A 17,065-nucleotide genomic window follows, 5' to 3' on the forward strand; every position below is an offset into this window, starting at 1 on the left:
CCTTTGGGAGAATTCACACATTAGAGGTCAGGCATTAGAGCTCATATCTTTAAGAGAGTTTACACATTAGAGATCACACTTTAGAGTTCACACTTTTAGAGACTTTATATAAGCTAGAAGCCTCCAGGAAGAGGAGAGACTTTGGGAGATGGAGAAAGCAGGAGTCAGTGGAGGAGACTGAGAGTCAGAATTCAGTCGGCAGTTTCAGAACCAAGATTCAGAGAGAGCTGGAGGCTGAAGCTGGAAGAAACTAAGGACAAGCTACAACAGCTCTTAGAACCAAGGAGGGAGATAGGCCTCTAAGAAAACTACTGCGCTATTTTGGAAGAGATAGTAAAGGATGGGATTTTAACTCCTGGCTGCATTTGAGGTGATTATTACTTGGAACTGAAACTAAGACTGCCTCCAGAAGCCCCCCAGGAAATCTGTTCCCAGAGAATGATCATATTTTAGAAAAGAAGAGAACATTACAGATCCATTACAACAAAACTATATAGTTTCAATGACTGCTGCTGTATAATAGAATTTTAGATCTGGTTACAGCTAGGTTCTTGTCCTTTGTTTTTTTTTTTTGTTTGTTTGTTTGTTTTTTTTTGTTTTTTGTTTTTTTTTTCATTAATTTCCTTGATCTTTTTGAACTTTTATTTACTAGATATATTTTGTTGTTATTTTTCTAGCTCTGTAAATTAATTTTGGGGGGGGGACTTTCATTGGTATGGTACTGAACAAATAAATTAATTAACTAATTTAGATAGGATAGTCATTTTCATTACATTAGCTCAACCTACCCTCGAGTAATTGACATTTTCCCATTTGTTTAGATCTGACTTCATCTGTGTGAAAAGTGTTTTGTGATTTTGTTGAAGTTTTTGGCTTTGCCTTGGCAGGTAGACATCCAAATGGAAAAAAAAAAAAGAAAAGAAAAACTGGAAAGTCCTCCATGATCAAAGTGAAATATACTGTATACAAAGTAATACCAATGTTTTTGGATAATCAGCTGTGAATGACTTTGTTATTCTCAGTAGTAAAATCATCCACATCTAGTCTGAAGGTCTTATGATGAAACATCCTATCCATGTCCTGAGAAGGAAATGATGGAGTCTGAATATAGATCAAAGCCTTCTCTATTACTCTGTCTGCATCTCTCTCTTATTTTTAACTTAATTTTTCTTGAGGGTTTTTATTTTCATCAGCATGGGAGATCTATTTTTTCTTTCACAATTTGACTTTTATGGAAATGTTTTGCATAACTTCACATGTAGTTTCTTCACTGTAAGTGAGAATAAGAGAGAGAACCTAGAACTCAAAAATCTTTTTTTTTATTTTTAATAGCTTTTAATTTATAAGTTATATGCATGGATAATTTTACAGCACTAACAATTGGAACTTTTGTTCCAATTTTTCCCCTTTTTACCCCCACCTCCTCCCCTAGATGGCAGGATGACCAGTACATGTTAAATACATTAAAGTATAAATTAAATACAAAATAAGTATACATGTCCAAACCATTATTTTGCTGTACAAAAAGAATTGGACTCTGAAATATTGTATGATTAACCTGTGAAGGAAATCAAAAATGCAGGCGGGCAAAAACATAGGGATTGGGAATTCAATGTAATGGTTCTTAGTCATCTCCCAGAGTTCTTTCCCTTGGTGTAGCTGGTTCAGTTCATTACTGCTCCATTGGAACTGATTTGGTTCATCTCATTGCTGAAAATGGCCAGGTCCATCAGAATTGATCATCATATAGTATTGTTGTTGAAGTATATAATGATCTCCTGGCCCTGCTCATTTCATTCAACATCAGTTCGTGTAAGTCTCTCCAGGCCTCTCTGAAATCATCCTGTTGGTCATTCCTTACAGAACAATAATATTCCATAATATTCATATACCACAATTTATTCAGCCATTCTCCAATTGATGGGCATCCACTCAGTTTCCAGTTTCTGGCCATTACAAAAAGGGCTGCCACAAACATTCTTGCATATACAGGTCCCTTTCCCTTCTTTAAGATCTCTTTGGAATATAGGCCCAGTGAACTCAAAAATCTTAAAAACAAATGTAAAAAAATATTTTGAATGTAATTGGGAAAAAATATGAAATAAATTTAAAATTATTTTTTAAAAAGACTACTCCAAAATTTTAATGCATTAAGGAACACAGAGAAAGAAAAAGATCTAATCTACTATACATGCCATGAATGTATAAAAAAAAAAAAAAAAAAAAAAAAAGGTTTGAATAGTGAGAAAGAAAAACAAAGAAGAGACATAAATAAGGAAAATGCACAAAAAATGAAATTAATCATTGAAAGGAAAGGAAAGGAGATTCTATTTCAATTTTGAATGAATGACACACAAAAAAAGACATGAAAGATGAAACAGAGATTAGAATGAAAAAGACTGATGGAATCTACTAAATGGGAATTGCTCAAGAATGTATTTGACACAAATATATTTTGGGATAAGACAATGCAGGAGTTTTGCACAGATTATCAAGGAATATAATGGGAATATTTGCTTTTTTGTCATTCACAATTTGAGATAGGTGGGAGAGGTACATGAATTTTATTTGTTTTTAAAATAAAAGTAAACACTTTGGTACAATCTACAATTTTATCTAGGAGAATTCTTGATTCAAGATATTGATTTAAAAGCGAGAATGTCATGAAAATGATTTTATGATTTCTTGTCATGAAGTCTTCAACATTGGTGAAACTGACAACAAGAAACCATAAATATCTAATTTTTAAAAATTTTTCTTTCTCTTTCTTGTTTATTCATAAATTGTTCTCCTACACATCTCAATTTCATCATTAATAAATTCCATGTCCTTCAAATTTTCTTCTAAAATCTTTCTTTATATTTAGAGTGTGTATTCATTATGACTTTGTCTTGATAAATGGTGTTACGATATGATCTATGCCCATTTTCTTTCCATTTTTACCTACAATTTTCCCCAAATATTCTATTCTTATTCCCACATCTTTGTCTTTACATGTATGAAATACATTGTTATTATATTTTTTTCTACTGTTAATTTTGTGTCTACTACAAATTCCATTGATTTACCTTTCTATATCTTAGTATTGTATAATTTTGATGATAATTGCCTTATTAAAGAGTTTTAAGACATGATACTGCTCAACTTCTTTTACATTTTTTTGCATTTGTTCCTTTGTTGTAACTTCCCACCCAGATGTTACTGACTGCCAGTCTTACCTGATCCCAGGTCTTCCGACTTCTCTGGACACTAGCTCACCAAGTAGTGGTTCTATGTTCAACAGAGCACGCGAACACAGCAGCTTGTGAGCTCAAGTCTTTATTCCAGGTGATCACATCCTGCACTACTCCTGCAGCACTCCTTCACTCCTCTGTACTCTTCTGTACTCCTCCTTCTTCCTGGTCTCCACTACTTATATTGGGTCTATGAGGTCACAAGCATAGCCAATAAGAGAAGGAGACGTCTCTTGATGATGTATTCTCAAGGCAACTAGAGTTCCCATTCACAAGGCAGTCTCTGCTAGTTGCAGAGATCAAATCCGGGTGCCTCAGGCCTTAAATTCTTTTTACTTCTTCATAGTACTATGTGAGGTTCCTCTCTAGATCCTTACATTTTGATATTCCTGACCTTTTCTTCCCCCAAATGAATTTTGTTAGTATTTTTTTGACTCAGTAAAATAGTACTTTGGTAATTTAATAGGATTTTATTGAATGAATCAATTAGCTAAGGTAAGATTGTCACTTGTACTATATTGGTCCTGTCTAGCCATGAACAATGAGTATTTCTCCAGGTATTTAAATTTTATTTTCTTTCTAAAATATGTTTTACATATATTTTTTCATTCATGTACTTCTTGGGTTGGTTTTCAGATGTTTCAGGAAGTTTATACTATCTACTATCTTACTATCTCTTTCTACAGGGCTGTGTTGATAATATAGAGAAATGCTGATGTTTTATGTGGGTTTACTTGATATCCTGATTTTTGCTACAATTATTGTGTTGTTTTTTTGTGCAAAATGAAACTATCTATCTGAGGTGTCCCCCAATAAATCCTATCAACAGCACTCCAGTTTGCTATAGGGTCACCTCACACCCCAGGAAAGAAACTGGGCTTTCCTTCCAGCCATGGTACTCTGGAGGAGTGATACTTAAAGGGAGGGGACCCCCTTACTTTTGGGAGGAGACTGACCCTGGTCTTCAGGAGCTTACTCTCTCTAGAGCTGCACGGGTTGGGTGGGGTGAAAGCAGAGGAGAAGGCCCAGACTGAAAGAATGACATCATAACCCCTCCCTAATTAGGGAGCCTAGGAAGCCTGCAGTACATGACCAAGCAGGGGGACTCCCAGAGACTTCATACCCTGCCTCAGCCCCTCTGTTGCTGAGCCCCAGGGCATGCTGGGAATCGCTTGGAGCACAGGAGCAGATTCCTGAGTCCAGAGTTTCTTGTGTTCTCTTTTCAGTGTTGGCAGAATGGGGGGGAGTGTAGGAGGGCAGGATCCACCAGGGACTTCCCCCTTCCTCCTTAAGCTCCTCCCATTCTGCACTAGTTGGGCCAGGTCACGTGGCAATGTCTGGAAATCTGATGCCAGTGTGAAGCTTCAAGTGTGGAGGTACCTGTGCAAGAGAGGGTTGATGGTGGACAAGTTGTGCAAAAGTGCATTAAGTGTGAGTGGGGGCGAGTAACTAAACTGTGAGATTGCACATAGGTGGGTGTGTACCTGAGTGGAAGGATGGATGGATTAGTTAACCTGATAATTAATAGTATAATTAATAGAACTAGAGATCATTATTGATACTTTTGATTATATTAAGTTAAAAAGTTTTTGTACAAACAACTGCTGCAGACAGGATTAGACTCTTTGTCTTTTATTTTTACAAAAAGTTAGGATCTGCTTTTAGGGCAATAGAGGTTTTCCAAGCTTCCTCTACAGGTAGCAGCAAGACAGCCGTGGCTCTGCTGGGTCCATGCTGACTCACCCCCAGTGTGGTGCGCTGGCCATCTCCTCCCGCACCAGACCAAAACAGACCTTTTCTGGAGATCTTTGAAATTATCTTCTGCTGGTAATTTGCTACACTCTTAATATTAGTGGGATCTGCCAGTGCAGAGCTAGTTCACAGGCTGAATTTCATAATTAGGGTGAGGGTAGTAGGAGACCAAAAAGAAATGTGTGTCCTCTCCACCTTCTTGGCTCTGCCTTAATTTCCTCATAATATCAGCCTTATTCCTAAATCATGTGTCCATTTTGACATTGTTTTGCTATGATGAGTCTGAGATATAGATTTTTGCCAAATTTCTGATGTAGTTTTCTAGTTTTCTCAGAAATTTTTAGGAAACACTGAGTTCTGGTCCCAGAATCTGGAGTTTGGGGATTTATAGTCACTGGTTATTGTGTCATGTATATCTAACTTACTCCACTGATCTCCCAGTGTGGGCCGTGTGTGCAAGCAAGAGGTGCTGGTGGACAAACTGTGCGAAAGTGCAGTAGCTGTGCATGGGGGCGAGTAACTGAAGTGCAGGGGCGGGGAGGGTGTGTACCTGAGTGCACGTGTGTGGCTGCACCTGGGCCTGAGCCCTGAGTGATTTCACCTGTGAGGGGAGAGATGGGGGAGGGGCCGGTGCTGTTGCTTCGCTGCAGCTTGGGGGGCTGCTGAGTGTTTCTTGGGGAGCCCAACTGACCCCTCACCCACTGAGCCCGGCCGGCCTTGGCCCTTTGTACACTTGGAGGGGACGAGGATCCTGAAACTTGATCCGCGTTTAGCTCAGTTTCCTCTAGTGTAAAAAGGGGGTGAGAGCAGCCCCTCCCCCTCTCCCTCCCAATGAGATCCCTTCTGTAAAGCACTAAATACAGGGCCTTATATGCAGGAGCGCCCTCTACAGGCAGCTCTCAGTGTGACCTGTGCTCAGTCCTCCCCTTTGCCTGGAGGACGGTAGGACTGGTGGAGGAGGTTCCCAGGCAGGACTGGAAAGGGGCGGGGCTGCTCAGGATTTGAGCCTCCCATCCAGCTCTGCCCTTTGACCCTTTTCCCTCCTGGTGGTCTTGGGACATCTCTCAGCAGTTCTGGAGCCTTTGGGAAGAGGGGACCCCATGTTACCTTTGGAGAAAATGAGACAGGCGGGGATGAAAGTCTTGGCCAAAGTCATATGAGACTGCCAGGGATTCCGGTGAAGGCCCTGTGACCTTGACCCCATCGAGCTCATGCTCCCTAGACTGTTCCTCTCCCCAGAGTGTAGAAAACCTTAATGTCCAGTGGCGGGTTCTGGGAGGGTCTCCCTGACCCCACAGATGAGATCTCTGTCTCCTTCTTTGAACTGTGATCTCAAAAAAAAAAAAGAAAAAAAAAACTGTGATCTCTCTGCCTCCTTCTCTGAGATCTCTTGGTCTCCTTCTGGGGAGCAGTCTCTCCCCACTGTCCCTGCCCCAAGAGCTCTCTCTCATTGTGGGCGGGTTAACATCCAGTCTGGGTAGAAAAGACTCAGACCCCATCCTCCCTCTTTAGGGTCCCTTTCCTTCTCCAGCCCGGCAGGCAAAGGACCCAACCCCAGAACCAGACAGATGGCCCTTGGCAGCCAGAGACCCTTGTGCCAGGTGAATGCAGTCTCTGCCCAGAGCTGAGCAGCCTCAGCCCAGGGAAAGTCCAAAGGAGCCCAGGAAGCTTCTTTCCATCAAAGGGAGGTGGTCCCTGGCAGGGCTGGCAGCAGGGCGGGAATCACCCTCCTGGCGCTGCCCATTTTCTGCCCCCTCAGACCACACGGCTGCTCCCAGGGCTCTCTGAGTCCCTCTCCTTTGCCTGGTTTTAGGACCCATCAATGAGCATTGAGAATGGCTCCTAGATGCCAAACACTATACCAACCTACTGGCGATATTTTTTATTTGAGATCTTGTAGCTGGATTCTGCCTCTCATTTCCCTTGTTCAATCTACATTCTGAGGTCCAGTGGAAGCCCTTCTTGCATTTTGGACAGGGTTTTAGGTCTTCTCTTACCCTGTCCTCACACTCTATCTCTTTGCTTACATTGAGCTCTCAGATGTCCTACTTTCCCACATTGAAAGCATTGATGATTTTCTCTGGAAGTCCCTTGCCAACAGGGGTCTTGTCTTCCCATATTTTGCATCATAGCCTGGGTATAATAAGCATTTGTCCCCACTGAGGTACAGCATTTTATGATCTCCTCTAAAGGAGCATCATTGTGTAGTCTCCATATAATTCTTCTACAAACCTCATTAGCATTTTCCTTAACCAGTTGTCTGATCATTATTCCTGTAGCTGCATTTTCTCCAATGGTTCTTGTGACAGCTGTCTGCAGACATCCCACAAAATCAGCAAAAAGTTCATTGGGACTTTGCTCTATTTTTGTGAAGGCTTCCCTTCCATGTTTTCCTGGGAGGGAGCCCCATGCTTTGATTGCAGCAGCAATTTGCTAGTATAAGCTGCTATAGGGTAATTAATCTGTGCTAAAGTGTCTGCATACTGATCTTTATCTTCTAGTTGGTCAAAGGTGATTTATATTTTAACTCCAGTTTTCTATTTCATTGAGCTTGTATCCTGCATATTTCACTATACTCCAAAAGCCACAACAAGTTTTGTTCAGGTTCTAAACATGTCCTTGCCATGAATTTCCAATCGCTATGGGTTAAAATTCCATAAGCCAAATGCTCTAGTATCATCTTAACATAAGAAGATATAGCCCCATGAAGGGTGCAACCCTTTTTCAAATCCTTGATTTTTTCCAGATCAAAAGGAGTGTATCTTCTCCTTTGTTGATCTGAAGAGTCAAGCTCTTCAATAACTCAGTATGCATTTATTTTTAAATCAGATATATCCTCTCCTACTTTTTCAGCCTTAACCAGTACCTTTTGTAATCTTGTCATAGGCTGCTTCATAAATGGTGTTGATTGTGTCACTGCCTCTCCCCCACCTCCTTCTCCCTCAACCCATGAAGGGTTAATTAAGGGAGGGAAGTCAAGGAATGGGGAATACCCTAATGGCTCCTATTGTGAAGCACCACACTCCTTAATTTCATCAGAATTGCACTTAACTCCCTTCTTGTCTAATTCTTCATCTTTTTCACCTAGTTTATCAGTTTCCTTCCCCTCTTGCACTTTCTTCTTTTTCTTTATTCTAATACTTATATAATTTCTTTAAGCCAATTATATTAAGTTATATGTATAAAGTGTGTTTCTTTAGAAATTGAGTCAGGTCCATTATCATCGTAGTATTCACATAGTTGCTCTCCCACTAATTTCTACTCCTCTGGATCTAATTCTTTTTCCTATGAGAACCAAGGAGATGTATATAGTAATGTTCCTTAAAGTTCAATGACCTGCTCCCAAGTGACAATCAAACCTTAGTTTTTTATAAGTTTAACCAAGCTTTCAACACATTTTCCTTGAATTGGAAAAGAAGGTTGTTTTGTAAACATCTGTCCCATTTCACCTGAAGCACTAGTTTGGCCCTTTACAAAGTTTATTTCTTGTACTCACCCTAATTTCTGGGTCACAGATGAAGGTCTTTGGTCTCACATTCAGGAGCCAAAATGTAAAGTTCTTTGTTCAGTTTTCTTGAGGGTTCTTCTGTGACCCTGGCTCATATGCTCTACACAAGTATAAATCAATCATTATATCACAAGAAAACCATTATTTATTGTAAGATTAAATCAATCATACTGAACTTAGAGATGGAACTCCAGGTTGAGGAATTCCCATCGTTTCCATCTATTTATTTATTTTTCTTAAATCAGTCAACATCCTCCATTTTCCAGATTACTTTTTTTTTTGTTTGTTTACAACAAATACAGGGGAATTCCAAAGACTTAGAGAAGATTGTAAGTGTCCTTAGTCAAGTTGCTCTTATACTATATCTAATAACTAAAGAAGGGAAAGGGACCTGTATGTGTCAAAATGTTTGTGGCAGCCCTGTTTGTAGTGGACTAAAAGCTGGAAAATGAATGGATGCCCATCAATTGGAGAATGGTTGAGTAAATTGTGATATATAAACGTTATGGAATATTATTGTTCTGTAAGAAATGACCAAATTAAAAGGAGAGATCAATAAAATTGAAAGTAAAAAAACTATTGAACTAATTAATAAAACTAAGAGTTGGTTCTATGAAAAAACCAACAAAATAGACAAACCCTTAGTAAATCTGATTAAAAAAAGGAAAGAGGAAAATCAAATTGTTAGTCTTAAAAATGAAAAGGGAGAACTCACCACTAACAAAGAGGAAATTAGAGCAATAATTAGGAGTTACTTTGCCCAACTTTATGCCAATAAATTCGACAACTTAAATGAAATAGAAGAATACCTCCAAAAATATAGTTTGCTTAAACTAACAGAGGAAGAAGTAAATATCCTAAACACTCCCATCTCAGAAAAAGAAATAGAACAAACTATCAATCAACTCCCTAAGAAAAAATCCCCAGGACCAGATGGATTTACATGTGAATTCTATCAAACATTTAAAGAACAATTAACTCCAATGCTAAATAAACTATTTGAAAAAATAGGGATTGAAGGAGTCCTACCAAACTCCTTTTATGACACAGACATGGTACTGAAACCTAAACCAGGTAGGCTGAAAACAGAGAAAGAAAATTATAGACCAATCTCCCTAATGAATATTGATGCTAAAATCTTAAATAAAATATTAGCAAAAAGATTACAGAAAATCATCCCCAGGATAATACACTATGACCAAGTAGGATTTATACCAGGGATGCAGGGCTGGTTCAATATTAGGAAAACTATTAGCATAATTGACTATATCAATAACCAACCAAACAAAAACCATATGATCATCTCAATAGATGCAGAAAAAGCATTTGATAAAATCCAACAGCCATTCCTAATAAAAACACTTGAGAGCAGAGGAATAAAAGGACTTTTCCTTAAAATAGTCAGGAGCATATATTTAAAACCTTCAGTAAGCATCATATGCAATGGGGAAAAACTGGAACCTTTCCCAGTAAGATCTGGAGGGAAGCAAGGTTGCCCACTATCATCATTATTATTCAATATTGTATTAGAAACACTAGCCTCTGCAATAAGAGTCGAGAAAGAGATTAAAGGAATTAGAGTAGGCAATGAGGAAACCAAACTATCACTCTTTGCAGATGATATGATGGTATATCTAGAGAACCCCAGAGATTCTACTAAAAAACTATTAGAAATAATTCATAATTTTAGCAAAGTAGCTGGATACAAAATAAATCCCCATAAATCCTCAGCATTTTTATACACCACCAACAAAATCCAAGAGCAAGAGATACAAAGAGAAATTCCATTCAAAATAATTGTTGATAGCATAAAATACTTGGGAATCTACCTACCAAAGGAAAGTCAGGAATTATATGAGCAAAATTACAAAAAAGTTTCCACACAAATAAAGTCAGGCTTAAATAATTGGAAAAATGTTAAGTGCTCTTGGATAGGCCAAGGGAATATAATAAAGATGACAATACTCCCTAAACTAATCTATTTATTTAGCGCTATACCAATCAGACTTCCAAGAAAATATTTTAATTATCTAGAAAAAATAACAACAAAATTCATATGGAACAATAAAAAGTCGAGAATCTCAAGGGAATTAATAAAAAAAAAATCAAATGAAAGTGGCCTAGCTGTACCTGATCTAAAATTATATTATAAAGCAGCAGTCACCAAAACCATTTGGTATTGGCTAAGAAATAGATTAGTTGATCAGTGGAAAAGGCTAGGTTCACAAGACAGAATAGTCAACTATAGCAATCTAGTGTTTGACAAACCCAAAGACCCTAACTTTTGGGATAAGAATTCATTATTTGATAAAAACTTCTGGGATAACTGGAAATTAGTAGGGCAGAAATTAGGCAAGGACCCACACTTAACACCATATACCAAGATAAGATCAAAATGGGTCCATGACCTAGGCATAAAGAACGAGATTATAAATAAATTAGAGGAACATAGGATAGTTTATCTCTCAGACTTGTGGAGGAGAAAGAAATTTGTGACCAAAGATGAACTAGAGACCATTACAGATCACAAAATAGAAAATTTTGATTATATCAAATCAAAAAGCCTCTGTACAAACAGAACAAATGCAAACAAGATTAGAAGGGAAGCAATAAACTGGGAAAACATCTTTACAGTTAAAGGTTCTGATAAAGGCCTCATTTCCAAAATATATAGAGAACTGACTCTAATTTATAAGAAACCAAGCCATTCTCCAATTGATAAATGGTCAAAGGATATGAACAGACAATTTTCAGATGATGAAATTGAAACTATTACCACTCATATGAAAGAGTGTTCCAAATCACTATTGATCAGAGAAATGCAAATTAAGACAACTCTGAGATATCACTACACACCTGTCAGATTGGCTAAGATGACAGGAAAAAATAATGATGAATGTTGGAAGGGATGCGGGAAAATGGGGACACTGATGCATTGTTGGTGGAGTTGTGAACGAATCCAACCATTCTGGAGAGCAATCTGGAATTATGCCCAAAAAGTTATCAAACTATGTGCATACCCTTTGATCCAGCAGTGTTATTACTGGGCTTATACCCCAAAGAGATACTAAAGAAGGGAAAGGGACCTGTATGTGCCAAAATATTTGTGGCAGCCCTGTTTGTAGTGGCTAGAAACTGGAAATTGAATGGATGCCCATCAATTGGAGAATGGCTGGGTAAATTGTGGTATATGAATGTTATGGAATATTATTGTTCTGTAAGAAATGACCAGCAGGATGAATAGAGAGAAGCTTGGAGAGACTTACATGAATTGATGCTAAGTAAAATGAGCAGAACCAGGAGATCATAATATACTTCAACAACGATACTGTATGAAGATATATTCTGATGGAAGTGGATTTCTTTGACAAAGAGACCTAACTCAGTTTCAATTGATCAATGATGGACAGAAGCAGCTACACCCAAAGAAAAAACACTGGGAAATGAATGTAAACTATTTGCATTTTTGTTTTTCTTCCCGGGTTATTTTTACCTTCTGAATCCAATTCTCCCTGTGCAACAAGAGAACTGTTCGGTTCTGCAAACATATATTGTATCTAGGATATACTGCGACATATCTAACATATATAGGACTGCTTGCCATCTGGGGGAGGGAATGGAGGGAGGGAGGGGAAAATCGGAACAGAAGTGAGTGCAAGGGATAATGTTGTAAAAAAATTATCCTGGCATGGGCTCTGTCAATAAAAAGTTATTATTTTTAAAAAAAGGATATAGGACTCTCTTTTGGATGAGAACACACAGTTAGAGGAAAAAGGGTGCATTGAAGCCTGAGGCCCCCATTTCAGAGAGGAGGTGAGGGAGACAGACTTGATCTTTGCCCAGAGTTACTAATATGAAGCATCAGAGCCAGGATGGGGCCTCAAGTATTGCCTGATCTAGTGCCCTGTTCATTCAAGTAACAGCACTCTTCAAAATGTCAATTTGACTCAAATGTCCTTATGCTTTAGCAACTGACTTTACTATGCGACCAGGGACCCAAGGAAAGATAATCATAAAAACACCCAGGATTTCCATAGTGATTTCATGTTTTCAAAGTGTTTCATAATTACTGTCCAATGTAATCCTCATCTCTACCTTGGGAAACAGATGCCCTTGTTCTCCCCATTCTACACATGGGGAAACTCAGGCAGGATAAGGTTACATGATGGTCCAGGAAGAGCCAGAGAAGGAATTGGAACTCAGGCCTTGTGCTTCCAAACACAACATTTAATCCATGACGCTGCTGAGTGGTGAAAAGAAAGATTACCGAAATTCATGTCCGGTTAGAAAAACATTTATACAGGGATACTTTGTACCAGAAACCAGAAAGTGAACACCAAGTAATTGGACAATGGCTGAAGAAATCAATCTATGAACTTCTGTAAAGGGCCAGGAGATAAGACTCCATTCCAGGTTTTGAGTCTTACAGTAACTTGGCTCACCAAAACTCCCTTATTGAAATAACAGAAATTGCTTGTCATTATAATCAATTAATTATCTAGGGACTGAAGCAAAATGGAAACAATCCTCTATGGATTAAAAGCTAACCTTTGAATTTAGAACAGGAAAGAATGTCCACAAGGAGACTAAAGGAAAAAACCACCTGAGATAATGGCATAATCAACTTCACTCTGATGCGGATCTCAACTATCTACATCTCTGTCTAAGTAACCAAGATCTGGGGCTTGAGGGGCTTAATCATTTACATCATAGCAGAATTTTGTTAGGCTGTAGGAATTTTAAAGGAGTGTACATTGTATCAAACCTATGAGCATTTGAGGTATATATATTTGTGTCTCTGATCAATAAACTTCCAAGAGTCCATAATCAGGACTTTTCCTCCTGGCCCTGGTATATCACATCCTTCATCTCACTACAGGAGCTGGACTCCAACAAATGTCAAGAACGATTAAGGAGAACGAACAAACATTAGGATTTGCGACAAAAACCATTATATCTACTGAGTTTTATGCACTGGGAGAAAACTGACTTACTGTGGACCCCCACTCAACCCTGAATCAGTATTAATCAGTCCATTATGATTTTATGGTAGACAAGGATTGTTCCTGATTTTTCATTTAGTAATATTTAATGCTAATGATAAGAATGAGTAATTCAATGTTGCAGGAATTACATAGAAATGGGCCTTGTGTTGGAGGTGTTGGGCAGACTCCAGGCTTGTATGATAGAAATTATTTCCATAACAGGCATGAGGCTGACGTCCCTAACTTCACTATCCTGAGAATTACAAGAACTTTCTCCATCTTGTTTCCCTACAGGCCAACCTGTCATGGTGAGAAGCCCCCAAGTTCTCCCTGAAATGTTCTTGGGGATGTGTGATCTGTACTTGCCCAACCCCAGGAATGGCTCATTCATCTCTTGAACACTAAAAGGCCCCATCTTCCCTGGCCGAAGGCAAGGGACATCATCCAGCTAATGACCATCTAGTCAGTGTATAGTTTTCCTGCACTGGCCATCCTGAAACCTTCCGGCCTGAGGGTATCCATATTTTACCCAATGCACTTTACAGTAACCAATGAAATACTGTTCTACTGATAGGATACTTGTATTCCTGTAACAGAACCAGAAAGAAGGTGGCACCTCAGATGGGAGAGCCAGCTCTGGAGTCTGCTTGGTTAGAGAGCAACCAAACTCCTCTAATAAAGAGTTTGGGTTCAGAACTCTGCCTCAGTTTCTCCTGTAGGCTGTTTTATGTGATTCCCTTCCCCTCACAACAGGATGGAAATTGGGCTATTTCATGAATATTCATTCTGTTGAAAGTCTACTGAAGGCTGTGCTTCAGAAGGAGGCCTTTTGTGAATGAGATCCCCAAGTTTCATCTCCAGCAGAATTTCTCCAATGACACCCAAGTATTAGTTCTAGGAGAAGCCCTTCTTACAAGTAGGGCCTTTATCCATCTTCCTTCCACTAGAGTAAGGTTGTCTGCTGACCCTCCTCCTCCAGGGAAAAGCACAGGCACAGGGACCTATTTCTAAGACTTTTCAATGAATCCTCAAAGAGAAAGTAAGACATGATCTCTGATTGAAACCCTTACCCCATGAATGCCCAGGGATCTGCTGTTCAACGTGATCTCTCCCATAGGGAAAAAAATCTCTTCCTACTTTCATCCAATTGACAGCCAATATTTGAATTATCTACTTGGAGGTTAGAGGCATGGATAGTCTTCAAAGTCAAGGCACAGGAACCATCTTTCATGAATCTTTTCAGGTTACATTCTTCCACAAAAATTCCCAGCTTTCTAGTCATCTCATTACATTCAAACTTGGGCTCCACAACTGAAGAAAACGAACCATCAAACACAAAGGCACAAAAAGGCATACACAGATAATTAAAAGCAAAAGCAATGATAACTTAAGACTTAGGTAACTCATGCCCTTCTCATTATTAACTTTAATAGAATAAAATTTCATGAATATATTCTTGTAGCAAAAACTGGCATCTAAACTTTCTCTTTGTAAGAAGAGAGCTACAGAGATGGATACCACCCTTCAACAGAAGAGGCAGCCACAGGGCAAGAAAACAGCCCAATTCAATAAGTGATTTTCCATGGGAGAAGAATTTGATTCTAACTTGGAGGCAACAGGGTTTGCAATATTTCAGCTGAAAAGACTAAGCAGCTTTCAGAGATTTGTCATACTGTACCCTACTTACTCATCTGGGACAGAACACTCAGAAATATCCAAACTGGTCTGATGCAAATGGTGGGGAAATTTAGATGGTATAAAACAAAAACTCAGAACTCCACAGGGTCTGCAACTAAGTTGCCTCAATCACTTAAGAAACCAGCATTTAACTCCACCAAAAGCCAAGTGCAAACAAAACTTGAGAGATTCAGAATTCTGGGATGAGTAAGAGACCACATAAAATTCAGGTTGGTGCTGACTGCGTTTACAATGCCTGAAAGCTATTTAGGAACCAAAAACCTAATACAGTGAACCTGAACTACTCAATGTTGATGGAGTCGCATAGATTAGTGATACCAACAGGATCCTGGAGCTATGGTCTGAACACTTCTGCAACATTCTCAGGAAAACATGGGTATTAACACTTCATATGTACCATATTGCCTCAGATGACAGGAAAAGATAATGAAGAATGTTTGTAGGGATGAGAGGAAAGTGGGATGCTACTATACTGTTGGTGAAGTTGTGACCTGATCCAACCACTCTGGAGAACAATTTGGCGTTAGGCCCAAAGGGATATAAAACTCTACACATCCTGGGATTCAGCAGTAAATCCACTGGGTCTGAATACCAAATAAATCACCAACAAGGGAGAAGGATCCACATGTGAAAAAAATATTTGTAGAACTTCTTTTTGTATGGCAAAGAATAGGAAAATAAATAGATGCCCATCAATTGAGGAATGACTAAAGAAATAGACAAGAAGAAAACAACTCCTCAAAAAAGAGATTTGGCAAGATGGAAAAAGAGAACTCCTTGAAAAACAACACTGGTGAAATAGAAAAGAGAAGAACTCCCTATAAAATGCTGATGAGTAATGAGATTAGAGTTCTGACTGACAGCCTTCTCACTTTTATTAACTTATAGAAAGCATTTCTTCAGTATCACTTGTATGATGGCCACTGAGGTCTGTACTCCATTTCACAGCTATATTCCATTGATTACCTGGAACCAATGGCTCTACCTCTTCAGTGAAGCATTTCTCGAATTCAGTACATTGAAGATAATCACTTCCTGAGGTCATTTTCTTACAATCATTTAGAAGACCATCTGAATCTCTTTCCAATTTCTTACAATTCACAATCACTCCTTTGCTATCTATCTAGCTTGAGATTAAAATCATGCAATTCCTTCAAACTGAAGTCACAAGGACCACCATCCATGAATCTTTGCAGGTCCTATTCTTCCACAAAAATTCCCAGCTTTTTACTTATCTCATATACTATGAACCCAGTTTCTCCATCTGAAAATGACAAACATATACACAAAAAAGACATACACACATGTATAAACACAAGTAGCAATGATACATAAGAGTCACTGCAGCTTGTCACCAAACTAAAGATACAAAACTTGATAGGTGTATTCAGGAGATACAGATCGGAGGCAATGAAGTGGGGCAGTGGATAAGCATCAGCCTGGAAATCGGGAAGAAGAGTTCAAATCTGGCTCAGACACTTTACACTTCCTAACTTTGTGACACTGGGAAAATCAATTAACCCCAATTGCCCAGCAAAGAAAACCAAATTAATAAGTAAATAATGATAATAATAAAAGGAGATAGATAATATGTGAGATGTGTGTGTCAAAGTATTGGACCAACCAGATACATATTCTCCCCCAATGAAATATAAACATTCAGCAAAGACAGGGGCCCAAGGCCAAGATGACTACCAGATGCCAGTAGATTAAGAGTCTTGTTTTTGCTATTTTAGAAGGAAAACTGAGCCAAAACACAACTGAAAATTGTAGAGCAGATAAGGAGTAGACAGCTTTCAGAGATTTGTTGGATAGTTTCCTATTTATTCACCAGGGAAAAAATAAACATCCACATTAGTTTGATGAAAACAATGGGGAAATTCAGAAGG

General features: G+C 38.7%; 2 protein-coding genes across 5 annotated transcripts in view; both read left to right on the forward strand.

Moving 5' to 3' along the window:
• The window catches only part of LOC127556769 (zinc finger protein 665-like), a 572,139-nt gene that overhangs the window by 221,324 nt on the left and 333,750 nt on the right, over nt 1–17,065 (forward strand). The gene's annotated exons all lie outside the window — the stretch shown is intronic.
• The window catches only part of LOC127556748 (zinc finger protein ZFP2-like), a 605,234-nt gene that overhangs the window by 131,526 nt on the left and 456,643 nt on the right, over nt 1–17,065 (forward strand). The gene's annotated exons all lie outside the window — the stretch shown is intronic.

The sequence above is a fragment of the Antechinus flavipes genome, chromosome 3, assembly GCF_016432865.1.
Source record: "Antechinus flavipes isolate AdamAnt ecotype Samford, QLD, Australia chromosome 3, AdamAnt_v2, whole genome shotgun sequence".
NCBI lineage: Eukaryota > Metazoa > Chordata > Mammalia > Dasyuromorphia > Dasyuridae > Antechinus > Antechinus flavipes.